Source organism: Geotrypetes seraphini, chromosome 17 (genome assembly GCF_902459505.1).
Source record: "Geotrypetes seraphini chromosome 17, aGeoSer1.1, whole genome shotgun sequence".
NCBI classification, from domain to species: Eukaryota; Metazoa; Chordata; class Amphibia; order Gymnophiona; family Dermophiidae; genus Geotrypetes; species Geotrypetes seraphini.
Genome location: NC_047100.1, coordinates 19,068,213 through 19,095,024, shown reverse-complemented (window position 1 = coordinate 19,095,024; position 26,812 = coordinate 19,068,213).

Here is a 26,812-nt window from a genome sequence, read left to right as displayed (position 1 = left end):
TTCCTGTGCTGAGCTGGACTGGGCTTTGAGCATTTGCGCATGCTCAAAGCCTTCTGGTCTCGCTCTCTCCGAGATTCTGAATCTGAGAATCTCGAAGAGAGCAAGACTAGAAGGCTTTGAGCATGCGCAAATGCTCAAAGTCCAGTCCAGCCCAGCACAGGGAAGAGGGAGGATCTCCATTGCACCGCCTAGCCCAGCCCAGGCCAGAAGAGGGAGGATCTTCGGGCACCGGCATCTCCTGTACATTGGTGCTGGTGCCGTGCCCAATCGGGGTAAGCGATGTCGTTGCGGTACTTGGGGGGGATGTAGGATCGTGGGGGAGGGGGGCGACGCGAGCAGGGGGAGGATGCCGGTTCGCAGAGGGGGATGCCGGATTGCGGGGGGGTATGGAGCAGCGTTGGTGGCCTCAAGGGGGAGGGGATGGAGCAGCGCCGGTAGACTCGGGGGGGGGAGGAGGTGGAACGAATCAAAGCGAGTTTCCCTTACTTCCTATAGGGAAAATCGCTTTGATATATGAGCTATTTGATTTACGAGCATACTTCTGGAACGAATTATGCTCGTAAACCAAGGTTCCACTGTATTTTTTTTTTTTAAGTATTACTCTTATGCCTAAGCAGATTACAGGTAAAATGAACGTAGCATCAGGCCCTATGTGTTAAACTGAGCCCTTTCAAAAAAAAATCACCATTTACATGTGAATGTAATTTCCCACCTTCCCCTCATTTCAAACCCAAGGTTTATCTGAGAAGCTCTTTCTATTCCATCTGGGTAAATAACTTGTTTATGAACACAGGTGCCAATATGTTATAATTATTTCCAGGAGTGTCTAAACAACCAACCAGCCAACAAATGGAAAAAGTTATCTTTCTTGCTTCTATAAAATCACTGTATTGTCACAGCTGTTGTTTTACGCCATCTCCTTGCATCTAAAGAAAAAGACATTCGCTACAGATTGCTTTGACAATAATGTATATAAAAATAAAATGCTTTTAATAGGTGAAATGTAGGATACTGTAAAATAAAAAGTGTAACAATAATTAATGTGGATGAAGCTTAATTTAAGTTACAAAGAGGTCCTTGAATACGAAATGGAAAAGGAAAATTACAGCACTCATTAAGACCCTGAATTGCATTTAATGTAATTCCAGTTGGTGATCTGAGAGGGGCAAAAAAAAAAAAAAAATTGGACTTGTGCCTTTCAGTAGCACGTTCTAACTCACAAATGAGAAACACACACATCTAAAGGTCAGCTGCCTCCATAGAGTGTTTGCTTGCTAGTTAGCACTTCTAAAAGCAAACTCCTACAATCTATTGTATGTTTTGAAATTAAATAATTTTGGGAAAGACAAAATTGCTCACAGATAATTCTCTAATGCTCATAGAGCAGGACTTCTCAACCTAATCCTCAGGACACACTAAACTGTCAATCTGGTTATCAAGATAACCACAATGAATATGCATGAGATTTGCATACAAGGAAGGCAGTGCTTGCAAATTTATCTCATGCATATTCAGAGTGGATGTTTTGAAAATGTGACTGGTTGGGTGTGTTCTGAAGATTGAGTTGAGAACCCCTGCTGTACAGGAAGGGTTACCTTCAAAAGGCTGAATTTGCTGGATCTTCTTTCTTTTATGAATGTTCTGTATTTTGTTTTGCTAAGATTATGGAAGGCTTAGTGACCAAGCAATTTTACAATTCTTTAGAAATGCCAGTTTTAATTCCACACAATCGGGGCCTGATTCTCAAAATGGTATCCCGATTGTAGGCGGTGGTAGATGTCCGGTGGTAGACGTCCTACCGTCATCTAATGAACCGATCGGGATGCACGTTAAAAAAAAAAAAAAAAAAATCTAACCTAATGCTTGGCTTTATATACCGAGACATCAGTCCAAGAAAGCTCGACTCGGTTTATAATAATTAACTTAACAAATAAAACCCATAAAGAATAAGACTAAGTTTTGGAAGATTAATTTTCAAAGTGTTTTGTAAATAAAATGGTTTTTAAAGATTTATGAAAAAGTTGGAGTGAACCGGAACTCCTTAAAAACACATATTTAGATCAATATATTATCCCCTGTTTGTCTTTTCTGGTTTGTGTCCTGGCTTCTCCAATTGTAATTTTATCTAGCCATTTATAACCCTTCCTACTTTGCCCTTGGATAGGTCCTTATCTTATAAACAAACCCTGACTAGTAAATCCAGAGCAATGGAAGGAAAATATAATGGCTATTTTATTTTTCATCCTTGCCCATTCCACCACATAGCTGTCCATTTTTTAATAGGCTGCCACTCCCAGGTTCATTTGAGCCGAAGGGCCACATCAACTGGAAACAGGAAGTTGCATCAGAGGAGAAGTTTCGGCAGCACACACAACTTGATGAAAGTCGGCTCGGGCAGCTGGGAGACAAAAAATGCCCAGAAAATCGCAAAGGTGAGGGGAAGGAAGGAAGGGTGATGGCCTCATATGACTCGGAGATGACTTCAGCGATTGAGAGGGAGGGAGGGAGGAATCGGATCTCCGGCGATCAGAAGGGAGGGAGGATCTCTGGCGATCGGAGGGGGGGGGGGGCTGCTGGAGAGAAGTGGAGGGTGGTAGAGGAACAGATGCTGAAGGAAAATGGGCAAGAGAGTGAATTGAAGATGCTGAAGGAAAATAGGCAAGAGAGAGTGGGCTGAAGACGCTGAAGGGAAATTGGGAAGAAAGAGAGAGGGGGAAATGCTGTAGGGAAATGGGGAAGAGAATTGGGGAGATGAGGAAGAGAGAGATGCCAGACTATGGGGGGGAGCAGAGGGAAGAAGATTGGTGCCAGACCAAATGGGGGGGGGTGGAGGGAGAGAGGGAAGGGAGAGAGAAGACAGATAATGGATGGTATGAATGAGAAGATGAGGAAAGTAAAAACCAGATAACAAAGGCATAAAGTAGTATATTAGTTGTGCTGATAAACATTTATAAACAAAGCCCTGCCAGCTCAACATCTCTTTCTCTAGTTCAGCAGCCAGAATTTTGATTTATAAAATGACAATTGTACAGAATATTGTTTCTTTTTATACTATTTGAGGCTCAGACTATGGAATCAGATGGTTGTTGGAACGGGGTGGGGACCGAGCTCGCAGGGACGGTGACGGGGATAAATTTTTTCCCCGTGTCATTCTCAAGTGCGCAGCAAGAATAAGTTGAATAAAGGCAAACAATTACAGCAGTAAAAATATTCACTACATAGTATGATATTGTATGCTACTTAAATTGTCAACACAATACACAATAAAACATCTTAATAGACGTCACAGGGTGTATGCAGAGGTGGAACACAGAGATAAGACAGAATAACAAGAGTTGGAGAATAAGGCAACTAATTTAAAGAAAGCTGAATGGGAAGTCAGAAGGCTGCATGCAGTGGACTAGTAAGGGGTATGTGGACCGCCCTGGGCACCATCATGGTGGGGGTGCTGGCATCTCTTTGCCCCCCCATGCCATGCTCACACCCTCCCTTCCGCCCACGCCACACTCATGCCTTCCCTTCCCCCCATGCAACTTTAAATCTTCACCAGTGCGAGCAACTTTTCCAGCCTGCTGCTTGCGCCGGCCTGTCTTCCCTCTGGTGTCAATTCCTGGTCTTTAAATCTGAGAGCTATATTCTAAAACCACTCAGATGAACGTTAAGGTGAATGGGAGACAGGGGATCCCTGAGGCCTTCTGCACAATCGCTTCCAAGTGGAAGACAATGTCTTTCTCATTTTAACCTCATATGATCTATCGTTCAAAAATTCTCTGAGCCATTTAAGAACCATTTCAGATATGTCGAGCTCTGGCACTGCGGTGAAAAGCACCAAGTTTAACAGCAATTTTAAAGTACCGGGCGATGCTCAACACTAATAACATGCAAATTTATGTTGACGCTATTAGTGTTGAGTACCGGCAATAAAAGGGGGAGGAACATGCCTGGTGCTTACACCCAATAACTGAGCGCTAGGTGCATCTCTTGTGCATAGGCTCAGTAGAGTATATTGCTGTGATCTCCAGAGCTTCAAACAAGGCAGAAGCAGCATCTAGGGCAAAAAAAAAAAAAGTCAGAGTTGCAGCTGAAGCCGCTTCAGTTTGGAAATTTCTTTTTTTAATTTTGGGAAGGGGGAAGGGGTTCCATGGTGATTTTAGTTGCAGCTGTTATTTGTACGATGCACACAAACACAAAACACACACATGGCCACATATTCCACACACATGCAGCTTTGAAAAATACTAGCAGACTGTTCCACAAGAAGTCATTGTCATGTTACCTGCAGCTCCAGACCTATTGGAAAATTGTGCATGCTAAAAGTTAGGCTTTAACAATGAAATGGGTACAATCAGACATAAAATGGGGGGCGTCCCTTTAACAAATTAAGTAGCAGTATAAGCTCAGTCAGGATTGTACCCATTTCATTGTTAAAGCTGTTTTTGACATCAAGAGAGCGCCACCTGCTGGATGTCAATTATACCGCTGAAGTAGGTATTCTAGCCGAAAAATGGACCATGTTGGTTCCACAACATGCAGTGAATACATGAAAGAGACTGTTACATTATTATATCTTCATAAAGATTTATTTGTTTGACCTATCCCTGGTTGATGTGTACGGTTCCAACTCCACTTGCACGATCTGCATTGTAAAGCTACCATTATTTGGAAAAAAAATCAATACTGTTAATGATGTCACAGTGACATGGTTTTGTCTGGGGAGCATTGTTGGTGGTGTATCATAAGCTCAACTCAAAGCCTCAAACAAATCACTGAACTCAAGGAAGCGTGTCAGGTCCTGGTTGCTACTGAAGATCTGTTTGGCTTGAACACCAGGTCTTCTCTGCTCTTTTGTTGGATGACATGTTGGATGACTAAAGAGGACTGTGAGGAATTGCAAAGGGACTTGAACAAACTAGGAGAATGGGCGACAAAATGGCAAATGAAGTTCAACGTTGAGAAATGTAAAGTATTGCATGTGGGAAGCAGAAACCCGAGATACAACTATACGATGGGAGGGATGTCATTGAATGAGAGTACCCAAGAGAGGGACTTGGGGGTAATGGTGGACAGGTCAATGAAGCCGACTGCACAGTGCGCAGCGGCCGCTAAGAGAGCGAATAGAATGCTAGGTATAATCAAGAAGGGTATTACAGCCAGGACGAAATAAGTTATCCTGCCGCTGTATCGGGCGATGGTGCGCCCACACCTGGAATACTGTGTCCAGTTTTGGTCGCCATACCTTAAGAAGGATATGGCGTTACTCGAGAGAGTTCAGAGAAGAGCGACACATCTGATAAAAGGGATGGAAAACCTTTCATACGCTGAGAGATTGGAGAAACTGGGTCTCTTTTCCCTGGAGAAGAGGAGACTTAGAGGGGATATGATAGAGACTTATAAGATCATGAGGGGCATAGAGAGAGTAGGGAGGGACAGATTCTTCAAACTTTCAAAAAATAAAAGAACAAGAGGCCATTCGGAAAAGTTGAAAGGGGACAGATTCAATACAAATGCCAGGAAGTTCTTCTTTACCCAACGTGTGGTGGACACTTGGAATGCGCTTCCAGAGGACGTTATAGGGCAGAATACAGTACTGGGATTTAAGAGAGGATTGGACATTTTTCTGCTGGAAAAGGGAATAGAAGGGTATAAATAGAGGATTACTGCTCAGGTCCTGGACCTGTTGGGCCGCCGCGTGAGCGGACTGCTGGGCAAGATGGACCTCAGGTCTGACCCAGCAGAGGCATTGCTTATGTTCTTATGACATTGTTAAATGTATCGTTTGAATGATGATATATTACTGCATTTTAGCTCATACATTTTAACATGCAAAAATCACTAGGTAGAAACATTAAAATGTCAGTAACATCAATATAGCTTAAGATAATTAAATGTTGTTTAATATCCTGTTTCTCTGAAAATAAGACCTATCCTGAAAATAAGCCCTAGTATGATTTTTAAAGATGCTCCTAATATAAGCCCTATCCCAAAAATAAGCCCTAGTTAAGATCGATCCTCAAAGCCCCTCCTCCCCGAATGTCCCCAACACTCCCTGACTCCATCCCTGACACTAGTGCTGCCCGATTAACTGAAAAAAATCAGACTTGTCAATTCAGTGACCCCCACCCTGGTGAGACCTGACATACCTCCGCTCTGAGGCTTCCTAAAGCAGCAGCGGTGGCAGCGCTCTGTACGGGCTGCTTTGAGGCCTTCCCCACTGGAGCCTTTCCTCTGCCGCATCACTGATGACATCATCAGTGATGCAGCAAAAGGAAGGCCCCGGCGGGGAAGGCCTCAAAGCAGCCCTTTCAGAGTGCTGCTGCCACTGCTGTTTTTGAAGGCCTTGGAGCAGAGGTATGTCAGTCTCACGATGGGAGGGTGGGTGGGGCTCTGCTGCACAGGGGGATGGGAGGGAGGGATCGAAAGATGCTGCACAAGAGGAAAGATGCTGCACATGGGGGGGAGAAAGGAAAGAGGAAGAATTTGGGTGGAGGAAAGGAAGGGAGAGATGATTGCTTTACATTAAAAAAAGACATACCCCCAAAATAAGCCCTAATGTGTTTTTTTGGACCCAAAATTAATGTAAGACTGTCTTATTTTTGGGGAAACATGATAGCAATACTTAAGTTTGATCACTAATTTAAAAGTGGTTGCTGAAGAAATGAAAACAAACAACCACCCAAACTCTAGGGGGTTACTTTATTGTACCTCGCCCTGTGTGGGTAATACATATGTAAAGGTTTAATACCTAGGGCTCCTTTTACTAAGCTGCGATAGCATTTTTAGTGCATGCAGGATTTTAGCGTGCGCTAAGCCTGCGCTACGCGATTAGAACTAACGCCAGCTCAATGCTGGCGTTAAGGTCTAGCACGCGTGGCAATTCTGCGCTTAGCGCACGCTAAAACCGCTATCGTAGATTATTAAAAGGAGCCCCTAGTCTACTGAATTCCCCCAGCAGTGCCAGAGCAAATCAAGGAGAGTGAAGGTTGTTCCACTAGCTACCCATATAGCACTGCTACCCATATACCTCAACACTTTTACATAGATTCACTGCCACTAACTCTTTTATATTCAGCAGTACTGAGTCTACAGTACATGAATGATTCAAATGCTGTGACTGGTTTTGTAAAAAAAAAAAATCATGACTAGGGATTTAATTATTATACAAATATGTGTGTGTTTGTTTAGGACTGCAGCAAAATTGTTTTATCTGTTTTTTTATGCATTATCATGGTCTTAATTTCAAAGCCAGAAACAAAACATCAACTATATAGTGGACCTCGGCATCTGTGTCTTCAAAACTATCTGTCCCGTGTTCACTGTTTTATGATTTCAATAGTGCATTCGAACAGAACTGATTGCTCAAAGCTACACTGTCTGACCTCATCATGCAAATTGGAATTGATCTAGAAGTTGAAGATGGAGGAAGATTGTAGGTCCCATCATTCTGAAGACTGCGAGGAATTTACAATATTATAGAGAGGCACAATTAAATGTGGACAGCATTCAAACCTGAATGGCAGAAATACAGTGGAAAGGACAAGAAAGAATGGTAAAGGGAAATTAAAGTGGGTGAGTGTTTATATGCTGCAGAAACTTGCTGCACTTCTTCGAGGGAGAAAATAGGCAAATAGACAAGGGCGACCCGGTCGACATCATATACCTGGATTTTCAGAGGGCGTTCAACAAGGTTCCACATAAACGACTAATTTGAAAAATTGCAAGCCATGGAATGAAGGGTGAAATACATGGATTAAAAACTGGTTGGCAGATAGGAAACAGAGAGTGGAGGGTAAATGGACAATACTCGTACTGGAAAAGCGTCACAAATGGAGTGCCGCAGGGTTCGGTGCTTGGCCCCGCTCTTGAACATATTTATAAACGACTTGGAAATTGGTACGACAAGTGAGGTGATTAAATTTGCAGACAATATGAAGTTATTCAGAGTAGTGAAGACACAGGAGAATTGCAAAAACCTGCAATGGGACATAAACATGCACGAGAAATGGGCCACGACATGGGAAATGGGGTTTAACGTAGATAAGTAAGGTGATGCATGTTGGTAACAAAAATCTTATACACGAATACAGGATGTCCGGTGCGGTACTTGGAGAGACCCCCCAGGAAAGAGACCTGGGAGTACTGGTCGTCAAGTCAATGAAGTCATCCGCGCAATGCGCGGCGGCAAAAAGGGTGAACAGAATGGTAAGAATGATTAAGAAGGGGATCATGACCAGATTGGAGAAGGTTATCATGCCGCTGTACTGGGCCATGGTAAGCCCTCACCTGGAATACTGTGTCCAGCACTGGTCGCTGTACATGAAGAAGGACACAGTACTACTCGAAAGGGTCCAGAGAAGAGCGACTAAAATGGTTAAGGGGCTGGAGGAGTTGCCGTACAGTGAGAGATTAGACAAACTGGGCCTCTTCTCCCTTAAAAAGAGGAGACTCGGAGGGGACATGATCGAAACATTCAAGATAATGAAGGGAATAGATTTAGTACATAAAGACAGGTTGTGCACCCTCTCAAAGATAGAGAAAATGAGAGGTCACTCTCTAAAGTTAAAAGGGGATAGATTCCATACAAACTTAAAGGAAGTTCTTCTTCACCCAGAGAGTGGTAGAAAGCTGGAACGCTCTTCCGAAGGGGAAAACACACCCCAGGGATTCAAGACAGACAAGTTCCTGCTGAATCAGAACGTAAGCAGGTAAGGCTAGTCTCAGGGCACTGGTCTTTGACCTAAAGGCCGCCGCGTGAGCAGACTGCTGGACACGATAGACCACTGGTCTGACCCAGCAGTGGCCATTCTTATGTTCAAACTCCACACTTCATGATAAAACACAAAATAACAGTGGAGGTGACAGTCAATAGTGCTTGGATAATCTTTAATAAATATTTTTGATACATCTCGACACAGGCCTTGTTTCAGCTCAATGGCCTGCATCAGGAGTCTGAAAATATTCTAATCAACGTTTGTTATTTGTATACAATCCCCTTGATGAGAAAATCCAGCAAAGCATGGCACTAATTTGTATTAAATTTGATGTAGCAATTATGCCATACCACACTGGCATAAACGCTGATAGCAGAAGGTTGTGGAAGCTGTCAGCATTTATGTTGATGCATCATGATATAATTGTTACAGAAAACAGTACAAATTAGTATCTTCATTTGTTGGATTTTCTCATTTGGGTGGGACTTCAGGCTTTCTTCTTCCAGAAACAGTGTCTTTCACTGTATCGGCCCCAGGGAGTAGAACAACCTTCCAGGATATATTCGCCAACAGCAAAATTTAGAAAATTTTAGAAAAATGCTGAAAAGACTCCTGTTCTGTAAGATGAAATATAGGGTCTGAGTTTGGCGGAGGGAGGAGTTGTTGACTGTTGAGTGCTAGTCACGATGGTTTTCATTGGTCCGGTTTATTCTGTTTGGCATAATGATGTTTGTCATTGAGGTGTTCTGTATGCTATATGCATTTTATATTTTGATGTATTTTAGGGCTTGGCCAGTATTTTGGCCTTAAATAATGTTCGTCGTTGATGCGACATGTATGTCATATGCAATTTGATTTTTATATGTAAGTGTGGAATTTGTTTTATAGTGTGTTTTTGATGTGATTTGTACAATAAATATTAAATCTTATTTTGTATGCTCATATGTAACTCACCTTGGATAAGGGCGGGGGATAAATAAACAAACAATCAATCATTGACTAGAATTATTTTCAGGGTCCTGACGCAGGCCATTGAGCTGAAACATGGCCCCTGTTGTTGCAATGAAAATATTTATTAAAGATTATCCAAGCACTATTGAGTGAATTCTCTACTGTTTATGTTTTATACTCTAGCTCAGGGGTGTCAAAGTCCCTCCTCGAGGGCCGCAATCCAGTCGTGTTTTCAGGATTTCCCCAATGAATATGCATGAGATCTATTTGCATGCACTGCTTTCATTGTATGCTAATAGATCTCATGCATATTCATTGTTTCATACACCAAGAAGAGCTATATAACTTTTATCTCATATAATCACTACTTTAATCAATCAACCAACCAAAATTTATTACTTACTTAAAATTACATATAAACCACAGTCATTTACCCAGTTCATAAAACTTACATAAATCTAATAAATAATTCTGACTACCCTTCCCTCCCAATAAAAGTTCATATCAAACTAACATTATTGTCCAATAACTGAGTTGCATAATCTTCAAATACTGTGTAGACTTTTTCCTTTTAGCTCGGTTTGTTTATCCACTAGACTTTTTGCTTCATACTCCGTGCATCATATCTCTTCAACATTGAACCGTTGTGCCCAACACAAGTTTGTATTTCGCCCTTTGGCGTCTTCAGGGGCTGTAAGTTGTTGCAGGGTTCATTTAAACATAAGTTTGTGTTTCGCCCATCATCGTCCTCGGGGGCTGTGAGTTGTTGCAGGGTTCAATTAAATATAGTGTTCTATAATATACAATACAAGAGTTTTTACTATCCTAATACTAAAACAATAATTTCTCATTCATATTTTTATCATTAATACCATGATCCCAATAACTTTATCATAACTTGTTATTCATTATACTTTGTATGTAAGCCTCTTATCGTATTCATTGGGGAAATCCTGAAAACCCAACTGGATTGCAGCCCTCGAGGAGTAACTTTGACACCTCTGCTCTAGCTACAGCAGCTAAGACTGGACAGTGCAACTTTATTTCCCAGCAGTTTTGTCATGTTATTTAAAGTTTCTACAGTCACGACATTATTTTTTTTTTTTTCAATAAATGTTTTAAGGGCCCAGTTCAATGACATTATTTTTTTTTTTTTCAATAAATGTTTTAAGGGCCCAGTTCGAAGCACACACTGACTTGTGTCTTCCACAAAGGGAATTCTACCCTTCAAAAGTTTTTAGATTTGCATGCAGTTTAACTGTAAGTCAGTACAGAGGTGTTCAATGGTCTGGTTTGTTTTATCTGGCATAATGATGTCTGCCATCGAGGTATCTTATGTAGTTTTATATCTTGATGTATGTTAATAAGACAAGTCGTCCAAATGCTGATAATCGAACCGGGTTTTATACGTATCTCAAAACGACTTAGACCTGTTCAGTGCTGCTATACACCCAGTGCTAAAAGGGGTGTTTTAGGAGGAGTGGTGAGGGTGGGATTTGGGCGGGACATGGGACAACCTAGTCTTAGTCGTACTGCAAGTATAACTGAAAGTTTAATGAGGCTGCCTAGACAAAACTTATACGTAGCAACTTAGGCAATTGAAAACCAGGTCTAAGTTCCCAGAAGGTATCCAAAGTGATCAGATAACCACTGTAGAGACGTAGTATTGGCACACACATACACCCGCCATAAAAATCATAATAAAAACTCCTCCAGGTGCCTCCAGAATATCAGCACCTAGTACAGCAACACACAGGTGGCTTAATTAGTCTGGGGCTATTGGGATTGTAGACAAGTGGGTCTAGTAGGTTTTGGGGATGTTTTGGGGGGCTCACCATGACCTATAAGGGAGTTGTGGTGAGATGTTTATATGGCACCCTTTTTGTGAAGTTTGCAGCGGTGCCCTGTAAGGTGCCCCACTACTGTGTTGCCATGTCTGGGTGTCCAGTCCATGACTTTGCTGGCCCCTCCCACATAAAAAAGGTCTTGTTCTAGGCATTTTTGACTTGGACAAATTTTTGGACGAGAATGGGGTATAACGATAGACGACTTAGTGGTCTGGCCGATCAAACTGTTGGACGTATAGACAATTTACGTAAAAAAAAATATGTTGACGTATTTTTTGGGAATGGACTTTAGACACTGCCGACTTTGGGCGACTAGCAACTCAGGTCCAAAATGGACTTAGACGTTTCTTTTGATTATGCCCCTGCACGTGTTTATAGTTCTAAAATGGGTTCTTCTGCTATATATAACCAGCTCATAAACACCCATTTCTCCATAAACTTTTGAATGAGATCTGTATCAGCAGATGCTATTTTAAAATAGTAGCAAAACTTGAGAAGCCCTGATCTGGACGTCTCAATTCCCAGTAGAATGTCATTTCTAAAATTCAACTTCACACCTTCTTATTCTCTTTATGGATGGATCATGCCTCTGAATTGGCCACCGACTTAAGGCAATACGCACAGTGAGCAATCTCACCCCCATCCCCCAACCCCAAGATGTTTCATGACACAGTACAGGAGTGGTTTGCCATTGCCTTCTCCCATGCAGTGTGTGGCTCCACTATGCTGCTGCTGCCCAGTCTATTCCCAGGTGGCCTCCCAACCAGGTACTAGCCAGGCCCAACTTGCTTAGCTTCTGATAGTAAGAGAGGGCCTATTCAGGGCAGCCAGGCCATAGGCTTATTCTCTTTATACTATAATAAAAGACCAACTTCAGCACAGGAAAAACACAGACAAGTCAGGCAAACTGGAATCAGTTATTTTAGGCATTTCAAACAGGCAATAATGGCTTTGTATAGACAATTCACTTGAAAAGACAGATCATAAATCTTTGATTTTATTACGTTATACTGAAAACAACACATTCATGATCCAAAGCAAGGCCAGATGTCAGGCCTAGATCAGTAAGCCCAACAGATCAAAAGAGAAAAGGAGGTAAGATGAAAGCAAGCGTGGGATGGAAGCAGAAATAAAGTAGAAATAACTGGAATCCAATACTGGAACAGGCTTGGAATCGTAAAAAAGAGGAGTAGGTCACTGAGTTATGGTGTGCATTGAAACGATTTTCATTTCACTTTTAGATTTTTGACAGATAGATATTTTTCAGTTGAAAAATTAGGGGCAGATTCTATAAACGGGACGGGTGTCCCAACTGTAGGCACCACTAGGCATCCTACCGTCATCTGGCAGCCAAGTGAGACGCACATTTAAAAAAGCAAACAAGGCAGGCTGCCTATACTGTAGGCGTTTGTCGTGGGTGCTGGAAGACACCTAGGGACATTTTACGTCTCCCAAGGTTGGGCATGGGCATGGTTTCGCCCGGAAATAGCCTTGGATAAGCTTAAGTGGCCTACATTTTCAAAGGATGGCATGGGAATCCACGGTCAGATCAACCAGCAGGTCTCCCCGAAGCCACGGTTTTGAGAAGGTCTGTCAGCTCAGCTGTTTGGGGATTCCCTTGCCACGATCAGCTGGTGGAAAGGGTCCCTCAATAAGGCAGGTGTGATTCTCTAAATGGCGCCAGTGACATGGCGGAGTTAGGCATCTGTCTGTTAGGACAGACGCAGTTCTGTAGAGGACACCGGTGTTAGATTCTCAGCTGCTTCTTAAGCAGCAGATGAGACCGGCGTCCTATACAGAATCTGCTCCTTAGTATATATAAAATGTGATTAATGCAAATGTTAACTTGAACTACCACTAAGAACATAAGAATAGCCTTACTGGGTCAGACAAACATAGAAACATAGAAAGTGACGGCAGATAAGGGCCATGGCCCTTCTAGTCTGCCCACACCAATGACCCTCCCTTACCTTTCTCTGTGAAGAGATCCCACGTGTCAATCCCATTTAGTCTTAAAATCAGGCACACTGCTGGCCTCAATTATCTGTAGTGGAAGACTAATCCATCGATCAACCACCCTCTCGGTGAAGAAGTATTTCCTGGTGTCGCTATGCAATTTCTCGCCCCTGATTTTCCACAGATGCCCTCTTGTTGCCGTGGGACCTTTGAAAAAGAAGATATCCTCCTCCACCTCAATATGTCCCGTGAGGTATTTGAACGTCTCGATCATGTCTCCCTTCTCTCTGCGTTCCTCGAGTGTGTAGAGCTGCAATTTATCCAGCCGTTCTTCATACGGGAGATCCCTGAGTCCTAAGACCATCCGGGTAGCCATTCGCTGGACCGACTCAAGTCTCAGCACATCTTTGCAGTAATGTGGCCTCCAGAATTGTACACAATATTCCTGATGGGGTCTCACTATGGATCTATACAATGGTATTATGACTTTGGGCTTACGGCTGACGAAACTCATACGTATACAACCTATGATTTGTCTGGCCTTTGATGAAGCTTTCTCCACTTGATTAGCAGTCTTCATGTCCTCACTGATGATCACCCCTAAGTCTCGTTCTGCTACAGTCCTCGCTAGGATCTCACCATTAAGGGTGTAAGTCTTGCATGAATTTTTGCTGCCAAGGTGCATGACCTTGCATTTTTTGGCATTGAAACTTAGTTGCCAGGTCCTGGACCAATGCTCCAGTAGGAGAAGGTCATGCGTCATACTTTCGGGCATTGAGTTTTTGTCAGGCCCTGTTGTGCTCTTGCCTACTATGTTGCATAGTTTGGCGTCATTGGCGAATAACGTTAATTTACCTTGAAGCCCCTCAGCCAAGTCCTTTATGAAGATGTTGAATAGGATCGGCACTCCACTGATCATCTCCGTCATTTCGGAGGGGGTGCCATTCACCACCACCCTCTGAAGTCTACCTCCAAGCCAGTCCCCAACCCATGCAGTCAATGTGTCACCCAATCCTATAGAGCTCATCTTGCTCAACAACCTGTGGTGTGGTACACTATCGAATGCTTTGCTGAAGTCCAAGTAGCCTGTTCTCACAGTGGCCAATTCAGATCACTAGTACCTGGCCAAAATCCAAGGAGTAGCAACATTCCATGCTACCAGTCCAGGGCAAGCAATGGCTTGCCCCATGTCTTTCTCAATAACAGACTATGGACTTTTCCTCCAGGAAATTGTCCAAACCTTTCTTAAAACCAGCTACTCTATCCAATCTTACTACAACCTCTAGCTTAACCCAGAGCTTAACTATTCTCTGAGTGAAAAAATATTTATTCCTATTGGTTTTAAAAGTATTTCCCTATAACTTCATCAAGTGTCCTCTAGTCTTTGTAATTTTTGATGGCATGAAAAATCTATCCAATTGTACCCATTCTACTCCACTCAGGTTTTTGTAGACTTCAATCATATCTCCGTCTCTTTCCCAAGCTGAAGAGCCCTAACCTTTCTAGTTTTTCCTCATACGAGAGGAGTTCCATCCCCTTTATCTTCTTGGTTGCTCTTCTTTGAACCTTTTCTAGTGCTGCTATATCTTTCTTGAGATAAGGAGACCAGAATTGAACGCAATACTCCATATGAGGCCGTACCATGCAGCAATAGAGGCGTCATTACATTCTTAGTCTTGTTAACCATCCCTTTTTTAGTAATTCCTAGCATCTTTGCTTTTTTGGGTGGAAGGTTTCATCTTATTGTCTACAATGTCACCCAGATCCTTTTCTTGGGCGCTAACCCCCCAGGGTGAACCTTAGCATCCGGTAACAGTGATATGGGTTATTCTTCCCAATGTGCATCACTTTGCATTTGTCCACATTAAATTTCATCTGCCAATTGGACGCCCAGTCTTCTGCATGCGTTTTAACAACTTTGAACATTTTAGTGCCATCTGCAAATTTTATCACCTCACTCATCGTTCCAATTTCCAGATCACCAGTCCCAGTACAGATCCCTGTGGCACTCCACTGTTTACTCTCCTCCATTGAGAAAAATGACCATTTAATCCTACCCTCTGTTTTCTCTCCAATAACCAATTCCTAATCCACAACTGAACTTTGCCACCTATCCCATGACTCTTCAATTTTCTCAGTAGCCTCTCATGAAGAACTTTGTCAAAAGCTTTCTGAAAATCTAGATACACTATTAAACTTCCATTGTACGCACATATGAAAACAGACACCAAATAAGTTTTATGCAAATAAAATCTCTGAACCTACACACTTAGGGGCTGATTCTATAAATGGCACTTAGAAAAATAATGCCAGCTGCGTGTCAGTCACGCTTAGGCACCATTTACAGAATTGCGGCTAGTGGTTTCTGTGTAAAAATGTAGGTTCCTGAAATGTAGGTCAGGGTACTACATTAAAGGCCTATCTTTCAGGCAGCCAAGTCTTTGGAAAATTCCACTTAGCGGCACCTAGGTCATGCACTGCCCATAGAAATGCCCACTTAGGTACTGCTAAATGCCATAGAATAGGCGCTGACCTTTTATAGAACTGGATACCCAATTATTTTTTTCCAATTATTGAGGCCATTAAGGGTATTTTGCAAGTTAAACTCCCCTTTTACAAAACCGCAATAGCAGTGTTTAGCGCAGGCTGGCAGTCTGAATGTTCCCAATGCTCATAGGAACTCTATGAGTGTCGGGAGCAGCACAGAGCATTCAGCAAGCCAGCCTGTGCTAAAAACCGCTATCATGGTTTTGTAAAAGGGAGAGGGGGAGGTAAGTTAGGTGCCTAAGAAACAGCTAACTTTAGATGCCCTTTATAGAATCAGCCCTTTAACGTCAAGTTTTTGTCGGTTCAGAGGTTTAACGTGTCTAAATCTCACTTGGTCTGTATTTTTAATATGGCGTTCAATGGAATGCAGATTCCTACTTTGAGCGATGAAACCTACAAAGTCACACAAGGAACAGGAAATAAATAGTGCTTTGTGCACAGATGAAGCTCTCCAGGTCAAGGCTACAGAGGTTTGGTGGGTTGAGAACTCAACTCCTGTGCCCCAATAAGCCGAGCTCCTGGCTCCCACCCTTTATGGACTCAAATTCATGCTACAGTGGGAGAGGAAGAACACTGTAGAGAAGCTTAAAACCAATGAAACATGGCAGTGATGATAATAAGAATATGCATATATTTAAATGTGGGCTACCGTTAAGACATTATTTTGCCACAAGTTGTGTTATTTTAGCTCAGGGTCTCACTGCAGAAAATGAGATCTTGTGCTAAAATAACATGACATGCGGTAAAATAGGCCATCTTAATGGTAGCCTTCATTGATAATACCCCCTCCCATATGAACACATTGAACTCAGCAGTGCCATAGTTTAGCAAATCACCTGCATCAGATGTATGGAATAGTCCATATTAGTAAAAACCTTAATTAAATGACCCAGCACAATGCACTATAAATCTAACCGAATTCATAAACAATGTTCAAAAAGGACTAAAAGTAATATCAGTTCACAAGCAAACCTTCAGAAGTGTCTGACTAGAAGAACATAATACCAAAACTCAGATCCTTTCCTGTAAACTCCAAGTTTGACTGACCCACAGGGGAAAACAGGGTTCTGCAAATCCAGAGACATTTCTCTCTGCAAAAGAGCAAGATTTGTGATAAAATAAATCCTTCTCTCTATAACCGGCACAAAATAGCAACCATGCCCAGCCATTCATATAGAACAATTGTGAAATACAAGAGCAGCAAATAATTGTGTCATTGCCGGGATTCAAAATGATGAGTTAGTTGCAAATCTCTTTACAGTATCCCTCTGCTAACGTTGCATTGCTGGTTTTCTGCAGAGGAGCTGCCTTTGATTTTTGCATACACAAAACACACACACACCCCCAGAAGATTGCTATAATTGCATGGCTTGCTGAGGAAGAGAAAAAGCGCATGTAATTAAGGCTAATACAATGGATACACAAAAGAATGGCATTAAGTCAAATACAGTGCAGACTTTAGTGCTTAAAACCTACATTAGGCATAGCTTAAACTGAAACATTTTAACCTTCATTATGATTTAAACTTATAATTGATGATAGACTTCCTAAGTCCCTGAATGACTCCACAAAGCATGCATTGAATGAAAAATTGTTAATCAAAATTATATAAAAAGGTTTTATATTTAAGCCATAAATTAGTTGTGTATTAAGTAAATCCAGATAGGACTTTGAATTATACATGTAGGGGCTGATTTTATAAAGGGTGCCTGACTTAATTGGCAAAATAACTTTAATAGGCTTAGTAATCGCTAAAAAAATAATAATAATTGGGTGATAGGCACCTATCCGATTCTATAAAAGATGGGTGCCTATTGCAACACGCTTAGCAGCACCTAAGATGGCATTTCTATTGGCGGATTCTCTAAAAACTTAGGCACCTTAAATGTAGGCTTTTAAACCTTCTCCTACATTTCAAGTGCCTAAGTTACATGAGCGCCTCTAGCCATGATTCTATAAATGGGGCCTAAGCATGATGGACACACGGCTGGCATCATTTTTGTAGGCGCCTGCCAATTTAGACACCATTTATAGAATCAGCCCCCTAGGGCAGAAGTTCTCAACCCAGCCTGTCAGGTTTTCAGGATACTCAACTTGAATATGCATTAGAAAGATTTGAATACAGTGGAGATAATTTCTTTAATGCATATTCATGGTGGGCATCCTGAAAACCTGAGCAAGCTGGGTGTATTCCAAGAACTGGGTTGAGAACCCCTGATCTAAGGTTTACATACAAAATGCAGACAGATGACAATACTTAATGAAATAATTAAGACCCTGTATCCTAAAATGAACTGAGGGGTATGTACGGAAGTGCATTACGGCCATAACGCATGGTCACCAGTATCATTTTGAACCCAGTGCTCACAGGGGTAAGCCAAACCCACTGACCCCAAGGGTTTTTCAAGGTAGGCCCAGAGGGGCCTCTGGGAGTATAAGAGGGGGTGTGGAGAAAGAGGAGACATTGGAAGTTTGATGGAAAGGGGAAGAATTGGGGAGGGACATGTAAAGAGAGAGCCTTTTGAAGGGAGGCAACAGGATTTGGGTAAGTTCTTTGGGAGGATTGGGTGTGGTATGTGCTGGAGGACATGCAAGACTGCATATCAATATCTTACCATGTCCAGTGGGAGCAGAAATTTTAAAGATCTCCACATGGGGGGGGGGAATATGCAGATTTTCCCCAAATGAGCATGAGAGAATCTTTTTGAAACTGCTTCTCCTGACAGCAGCCATCCCTCTAGCACGCAGATCCCCACTCTAATTCCTCTTTCAGTAATAACCCACCTCCCAAAACCTTCAGAGAGCAATAACTCTCCCCTCACGATGGCAATACACTCCTATTCGCCCCTTCCAATACAAGTCTCTCCTTACTTCTGATCCTACCCCATGTCTCTTACAGGGAGTCCTCCTTCAGAGAACCAGTTCAAACTAGTGACTGCAACCCCAGCCGTATTTTTCCGATACTTCCAGAGAAACAGAGAAATAAAGGCTGATAAAAACCATATGCCCTATCTGGTCTGCCTATCCATGTCATCGTACATTATTCCAGGGTCAGATGGTGGTTATTTGTTTTGTTGGTGTTTGTTTATTGGTGCTAGTATTGTTATATGTTTGATGTATTGTAATATGTCCATTGTATTATGTTGTTTTGTTGTTTTATTGAAATATGTGTTGTATGAGAAGGCTGTAATTTGTTATTTTTCATTTGGATGTTTTATCATACTCCGCATAGAATTGCAGGATATGCGTAATATAAATTTTTAAAATAAATAAATTCCTTCCTCTCCCTTAAAGAACCAGTGTACTTGTTTCAAGCTTTCTTAAATTCAGATACATTTTTTTTTTATCTCCACCAGCTCCACTGTGAGGCTTTTCCATGCATTCACCACCCTCTCCATGAAAAAAGTACTTTCCAAGATTCTTTCTCAGTCTATCCCTTTTCACTTTCATCCTATACCTCCTTATTCCAGAGTTTCCTTTCAATTGAAAGGATCAAGCTGCCATGCAAGAGTCAGTTTGCAAGACTACCACTAGGGGTTTCAGATGCCATTTTGAATGCAGCACTCTGATGGAACAGGAGATCAATCACACTTGCTCCCCATTAGACACTAGGGCTCCCTAGTTAGAGCTGGAGATGGGATTGTAGGGTAGAGAGGGCCTTGTCTTGGAAGTCCAGTCATGGGATTATTACCATTAGGAAGTGTCTGAATGGGGTTATTGGTCTCTTGGAGAAACTGGAATACGAGGATCGACTTAAGAGCCTGGGATTGTTCTCCCTTGAGAAAAGGAGACTGCGAGGGGATATGATCGAGACCTTCAAAATACTGAAAGAAATCGACAAAATAGAGCAGAAAAAATTATTTACATTGTCCAATTTGACACGGACAAGAAGACACAGAATGAAACTAAGGGGGGACAAGTTCAGGACAAATATCAGGAAGTTCTGCTTCACTCAGAGAGTGGTTGACACTTGGAATGCTCTCCCAGAGGAGGTTATTGTGGAATCAACCGTCCTAGGATTCAAAAGCAAACTAGATGCACATCTCCTTACGAGAGGCATAGAAGGATATGGGTGACTAAAAATTACGCCAGGTGTACACCTGGCAGGGCCTCCGCGTGTGTGGATCGCCGGACTAGATGGACCGAGGGTCTGATCCGGAGATGGCACTTCTTATGTTCTGTTCTATTTGTTGAGGGAAAAAATATTTACTCCTATTTATTTTAGAGATATTTCCATGTAACTTCATTGAGTGTCCCCTAGTCTTTGTAATTTTTAAAAAATGTAGTTTCTACATGTTAGAAATCACACTTAGGGGTCATTTTACTAAGGTGCGCTAGCCAATTTAGCGCACGCCAAATGCTAATGTGTCCATTATATAAGTCTTGCTTGAAGTATGTATTCATAAAACCAATAATACAACCATGGGCGAAACATGTTGGCGACATCTGTTCCCTCCTGACTAACGTCGAACACACTAAGCTAAGTATTCTTAGCATATATTTAGAATCTTATCTTGAATAAGCTTTAAATTAAAAAATTAAAAAATCAAAAATGAATAAATGGTCCGATGAGGATTTGGAGCGTAAAGCCACATACAATGAGAATTTTTGAGTATGTGGTGGCCCGCTGAGGACCTATGAATGATATTGAATTGAATAGATTGAAGTTATTCACAGCAATAAGATAACTTCTTATGGTTGTATTATTGGTTTCATTATATTCTATGGACATGTTGGCGTTTAGCGCGCTAAATCGGCTGGTGCGCCTTAGTAAAAGAGGGAGGTTAATACTTTATTAGAGAAACGAAGAGATATCTTTGTTTTTCCAATGAGAGTTTCATTGAAATTCTTCCAGCAATGAAAGAATAATTTGACAGGCTTTGTGGCATACTGATTTACAGAAGAATACAGCATAGAACACCTTTGTTTCCTATCCACGCACTTATTATACATGTGTTCAGTTCAATATATAACCATTCTGACATTGAATTTAATAATAATTGTCTTTTCAGAGCTAGAATGAAAATGCTAGTTCTAAAACTCTTTTGCCATCAATAGCAATTACGCTGCATGCATATAAAACACAATTTGTATATTAGATTATAAAAAGTAACAGGAAAACATATAAAGCTGATTTTTATTTAATAAATCAATTATCAATAAACAGAATATATCGCAACCCTTTTCCAACTCTTGTGATGTAAAATGACAGGATACCATTTGGTCTCCTGCATGGAATAATCCATTTTATAAAATACAGGGATCAACTATAGGAATATGGCAGATTAAACACTTGCAGTCACAACAGGAAAAGTACAATTTACCCAAACACCAACATTTTTGATGGATCCAACTTGTACATTGTTTAAGTTCGGCCCATTTGCACGCAAAATTTAAAGAAGTCCAACCAGATTGTTTAACTTCTTGTTCTTCGCTTATGAATGTGAAAGGTGCAGCTTCTCATTGGTATAAACGTTTTAGTATGACTGCAAAGTACATGGGAATTTGTTATGTGTATACAGTTAAATGATGCACAATGGAAAGTGGTATGGTTATCTCTTACAAACTCACTTCATTCGACAAGTATAATAGTCTTTTTTTAATGCACAAAACTCTCTGGACACCATTGAAATTATCAAAAATGAATACCACTCAGCAGAACCTTTGTTGGTCTTGTAAGTTGTCAATTGGAGCCCTAGAACATATGTTATTCACATGTACTTATGTTAATGCATACTGGGGGGAAATATGGTCAAGTATTTTTACGTTTCTTTCTATTTCAGAACCCCTAACATTTAAAATAATAATTTTAGGTGCTCTTGGTATGATTACTAAGCTAGACACTTATAAAGCACAGTTATTGAAAAACCTGCTACTAATAGCTATAAAGTCTAGATTTTTAAACTGGAATGATTTTTCAAAACTGGATTTTAATAATTGGTGGAATATGCTGTGCTTATATGCTAAATATGAGAAAATGTTTGCTTTTAGGAGTGGTAACTTAGGAATGTGTGCGTCTATGGACGCGTTGGCGTTTACTCGTGTTAATCTGTTAGCGCACCTTAGTAAAAGAGGGGGTTAGTGAAATTTAATAAAATATGGAATATAGTATTTAGATATGTTGATTAATGTGATACAGGATAGTTGTAACAATCCAATTATTTTTTTTTTTTAGTGTAACTTAAGATACTTTGGTTTTTTTATGGCTTGTTAAAAAATTTTAATAAACTATTTTTGGGGGGGGAAAAATATATATACAATATATAGTAAAACCTTGGATTGCAAGTAACTTGGTTTGTAACTGTTTTGCAAGACAATTTGATTAAATTTTAACTTGATATACAAGCAAGGTCTTGCAATCCAAGTGCATACAGTATACACACATCACATCATCACAACTGAGCTGATGGTTCTTCTCTCTCTGATGCTGTGGGAGTGTAGTGACTTGTTCTAAACAAGCAAAGTCTTGCAATACAACTATACATAGTATTTTGTATTAAAGTTTTTGGGTTGTGGAACGAATCGTCTTGAGTTTCCATTATTTCTTATGGGGAAATTTGCTTTGATATAAGAGTGTTTTGGATTACAGGCATGTTTTCAGAACGAATTATGTTCGTAAATCAAGGTTTTACTGTATATATATATATATATATATATATATATTGTTACTTTGCAGATGGTAGTTGGTGCAATTTCAATTTCTGTTTGTGACATTTGGCTATTCTCTTTCTATTACTGCTAAGGATTCACTGGGCTCTTATGAATCTGATGTTCTTTCTTGTCTTCTAATGACTAAGGGCATCTTTTAAAAAAGCCACAGTAGCAATACTGCTGAGATAAATGCACCAAAACCCATAGAAATTGAATGAGCTTCAGTGCATTTACTGTGGGGCAGCATTGCTACTGCAGCTTTGTTAAATAGGCCCTAATTATGCTAAAGTTATGTGACGTGACAAAAAAGAAATAAAATTTCCAAAACACTCTGGGGTGCTTAATAGCAAAATGTATCACCAAGGATAATATGATACAGTATAACAACAATTTGCAATCCCTGATGTTTAGCAATTCAAATTCAATGTATCAACACTAGTGCTCAGGGAAAAAAAAGATTTTTGAGAGACTGGACTTAGAACAGGGCCCCAACAGCAGAAATCTCTCCTTTTTCAATCACGGCCTATTTCCTGTTTCCACGAAGGCAGATCCAGGTAGAGAGGAAGGCCCGACGCTAGCAGAGCAGTGAATTCTGAATGCTGCCAGAAGAAGTTCACAAAGTCGAGACATGACGCCGGCCCTCGCTCAGAGCACTCTCTTATGGGGCTGCACATGGGACAGACTGCTCCCCCCCCCCCCTTTCGGTACGCCATTGGTTCTTTCCAACTTTGGAAGTTTCTTTCCATTTAAAATCAATGTTTGGAGGCTGGCTTTACTTACTGTTCGCGGCAAACAGTTGAGAGACTCCGCTGAACAATAAATACTATTTTGTAACCTGCTACGAGGTAAGTTTATTTATGATTTTCTTTTAGGCATTTTGCATTTATTTGCTTTCTAGGATAGGTAACTCCAGTGGGTGGCCCTGAAGCAGTGGCGATTTTGCAACGAAATGATCGTCGGCCCTTATCACTATCTATTTCAAAACAATGTGTGTCTAATCCATAATTTTTTTTTCTTACCTCAAGGCTAATGTAATCTTTAAGCGAAAGCTTTTTTGCTGATGATATAAGGGTGGGTGAGTGTAGGTTCACACCTCCAGTGATGTACTAGCGCTATTCATTGAGTGTATTTGATTTTGATTATTTTTCCCTCCATTCTCTGCTATTTTTTTTACATAGAGTGTCCCAGTCTATGCTCAGGACTGTAGCCTTCTGTCTCTATCAGGTGCAGAGAAGTCCTCCCTCTAGGACTGCTTCCTTGAGACTCTTTACTTGGGCCTCTCTCACTACTCTCTTGGAGACCTCTTGCTTCAGGTCCACCCCCTTGGAGATTTCTTGGCTCAAGACCTTGCTGATCTATTATACCTCAGGACATTTAACCACTTCCCTGCCCGAACCATGCCCCTCTGACTCAGAAGTATAACTCCGCCTACACTAAGGTGGCTCAGTCTCCAGTAATGGAGGACCCTTGTGTACTCATTTTTGCGACCACTCTAAGAGCTTTGCTTTTTTACTTTGATTGGCTGCCCAGAATAGTCCATATGCCCACAGTTTGCAGTGTATTTGCAGTGACAACTAGTGGGCAGACCGACATATTATACCCCTGAGGCAAGCCTCCCTTTTGGAGGCCGAAACACGGACCATGTCGGGTGGTTGGATACAGAACCTTTTGGACTTTTCATGTGATTTTAAATGTATTACACTTTTATATGTATTATATTGCGTAAATAAAGAGTGTCTAACCCAGGTTGACGCAGTCTATCCCACTCCCCACTTGTTCTTTGGTATTTGACTTTGTGTGAGGTTTCTGTCCCTTTATGTGTGTTATATATTTGCATGATCCTTTGGGAACCAGGCCATGTACCACACATTCCCTCGCAAGCTTTAATAGTCCTTCCTTGAAGTTTGTGTTTACATTTTCACCAGAAAGTTGAATGGGTTCATGGCAGTCATTACTGGTGACAGTGGAGATTACATTGATATAGCAGGACACAATAGAATCCTTAGAAAGTCAAGATGTCACAAAGAGCTAAAATGAAGGACAAGAACAAATGCAAATACACAATCTTATTAGATTTAAATACTTTGCATACCAATTATCTTATTCTCATATGATAGGATAATTAATTTTAATAGGGAAACATCAACCACATCCCTATGACTGACTGTGTATAGCGCTGTCACTATCTATATTAACGAGGCCAAGCTCATGTTTTAATTTGCAAATCCTGTTTTACAAAGATTTACAGCTCTATTTTTTCTTAGATTACAGGCAAATTCAATTACTGAGAATATTTAGCAGTAAACTGAATGAAATCCCATTATGGGGTATTTTGTAATTAGAAGACGCAAGCTTTTCTGGTAGAATTTTAGCATAAAGAAACATAAGGCCAGAGGGCTCTCGATGAGACCAGAATAACAATAATAATAGTATTCTGCCATTCTCCACCACATACGCAAGATGTACGATATAATTGCATTTTTATGCGAATAGGGAAGCAAATGCGTTCAATATATTTAATTGACTAAATCAAGATAAGAATATTTGTTTTGGCTGCCATGGGCTATGAATATTAGGGATGGGCAATCAGAAAGCTTTTATTTTGTGTCATTTCGTGCCTCAGTCACAGGAATGTTTTGCTTTATTTGCTTAAATTTTGCCATTTTGTTGTACTGTCAGTTACTGATAGACACCCCCCCCTTCTTTTACGAATGCATAGCGCGGGTCGTAGTGCATAAAGCAGTGGTAACTGCTCCGATGCTCATAGAATTCCTATGAGCATCGGAGCAGTTACCGCCGCTGCCGGCGCTAAAACCCGTGCTATGCATTCGTGAAAGAGGGGGTGAGTTTGGAAACAAGACAAGCTATATAAAAAGATGGGCCCTGATTCTATAAATGGTGCCTACCAGTAGGCACCTAGATCAAGATGCTTACTGATGTAGGCACCTAACTTAATTTTTTTAAATTGGCGAATTGGTGCTGATAATTGAAAGCGCCTTTAAAATCTGATTAAAATCAATTTATAAAATTAATTAGCCATAGGTACCTACAAATTCAATGTAGGCATCTACACTGAGAAGCCTACCTGGAAAGTAGGCATGTTTAGGAGTGGAGTTTGGGCATGGATTGAGTTAGGTAGGCACTGGTATTTTAGGCCAAGAAAACCCTGGCCTAATATACCAAAGCCTAAGTTGTAGACGTCTACCAGCGCCTAACTCAATTTAGGCACCCTTAGGTACGATTCTACAAATTTAGGCAATCGCCTAACTCAGTTTAGGCAATTGCTAGGTGGCACCTAACTTTGAATAACTTCAAAGAATATAGGAGTATACACTTCCTGGCCTTGCAACACACAAACTGACGTTAACATTACTAATGTTATCAGATGTACAATGCTATACTCTTTAAGTAGTTGTACGAGATATACACTGCTATACTCTCTAATTCGCTGTATGAAAAACTTCTCTTGATTGTATTTACAGTTTCTTTTATTGTAAACCGCTATACTCTCTAATTCGCTGTATGTAAAACTTCTCTTGATTGTATTTACAGTTTAGTTTATTGTAAACCGCCTAGAAGTCGCAAGATTACAGGCGGGATATAAGAATAAAGTTATTATGTAAAATCCCATATACTATCACAAAATAAAGAAAAACTAAATGGGAAATAAACCAAAATACTCAAACTGTAAATTCATTCATATATATCTAATGTATTGTGTGAAGTGCTTAGATACCAAATCTCCTGTAGGTGAGCCACAAAGGAGTTAATTAGGGACCATCATCACTCTCCACTGTCCCATCCAACAAACAAAAATACCACAGTTATGTGTGAGCTAACACAATGCACTGGAGTTTGGGCACTTATCTGGATGTTTGCAGACACTTAATGCTCCAGCTGCACTTTGAATGATTTGCATTGTAATTCCAAGTGGCTCAACAGGAAAAGTAATTGTATATCTAATGGGATGGGTGCTATTTTTAAGTGCCTACCAAGTTAGACACAGTTTATAGAATCAGGTCCAGGGTGCACTATTTCAGAAAGAGGGTACACTCTTTTCCAAATAGGACCCGAATGTGTACACAAGTTTGTGTATGTACAATAGTTCACGTTAGGGTCACCAGATTTTACTATTGTAAAATCTGGATCCAT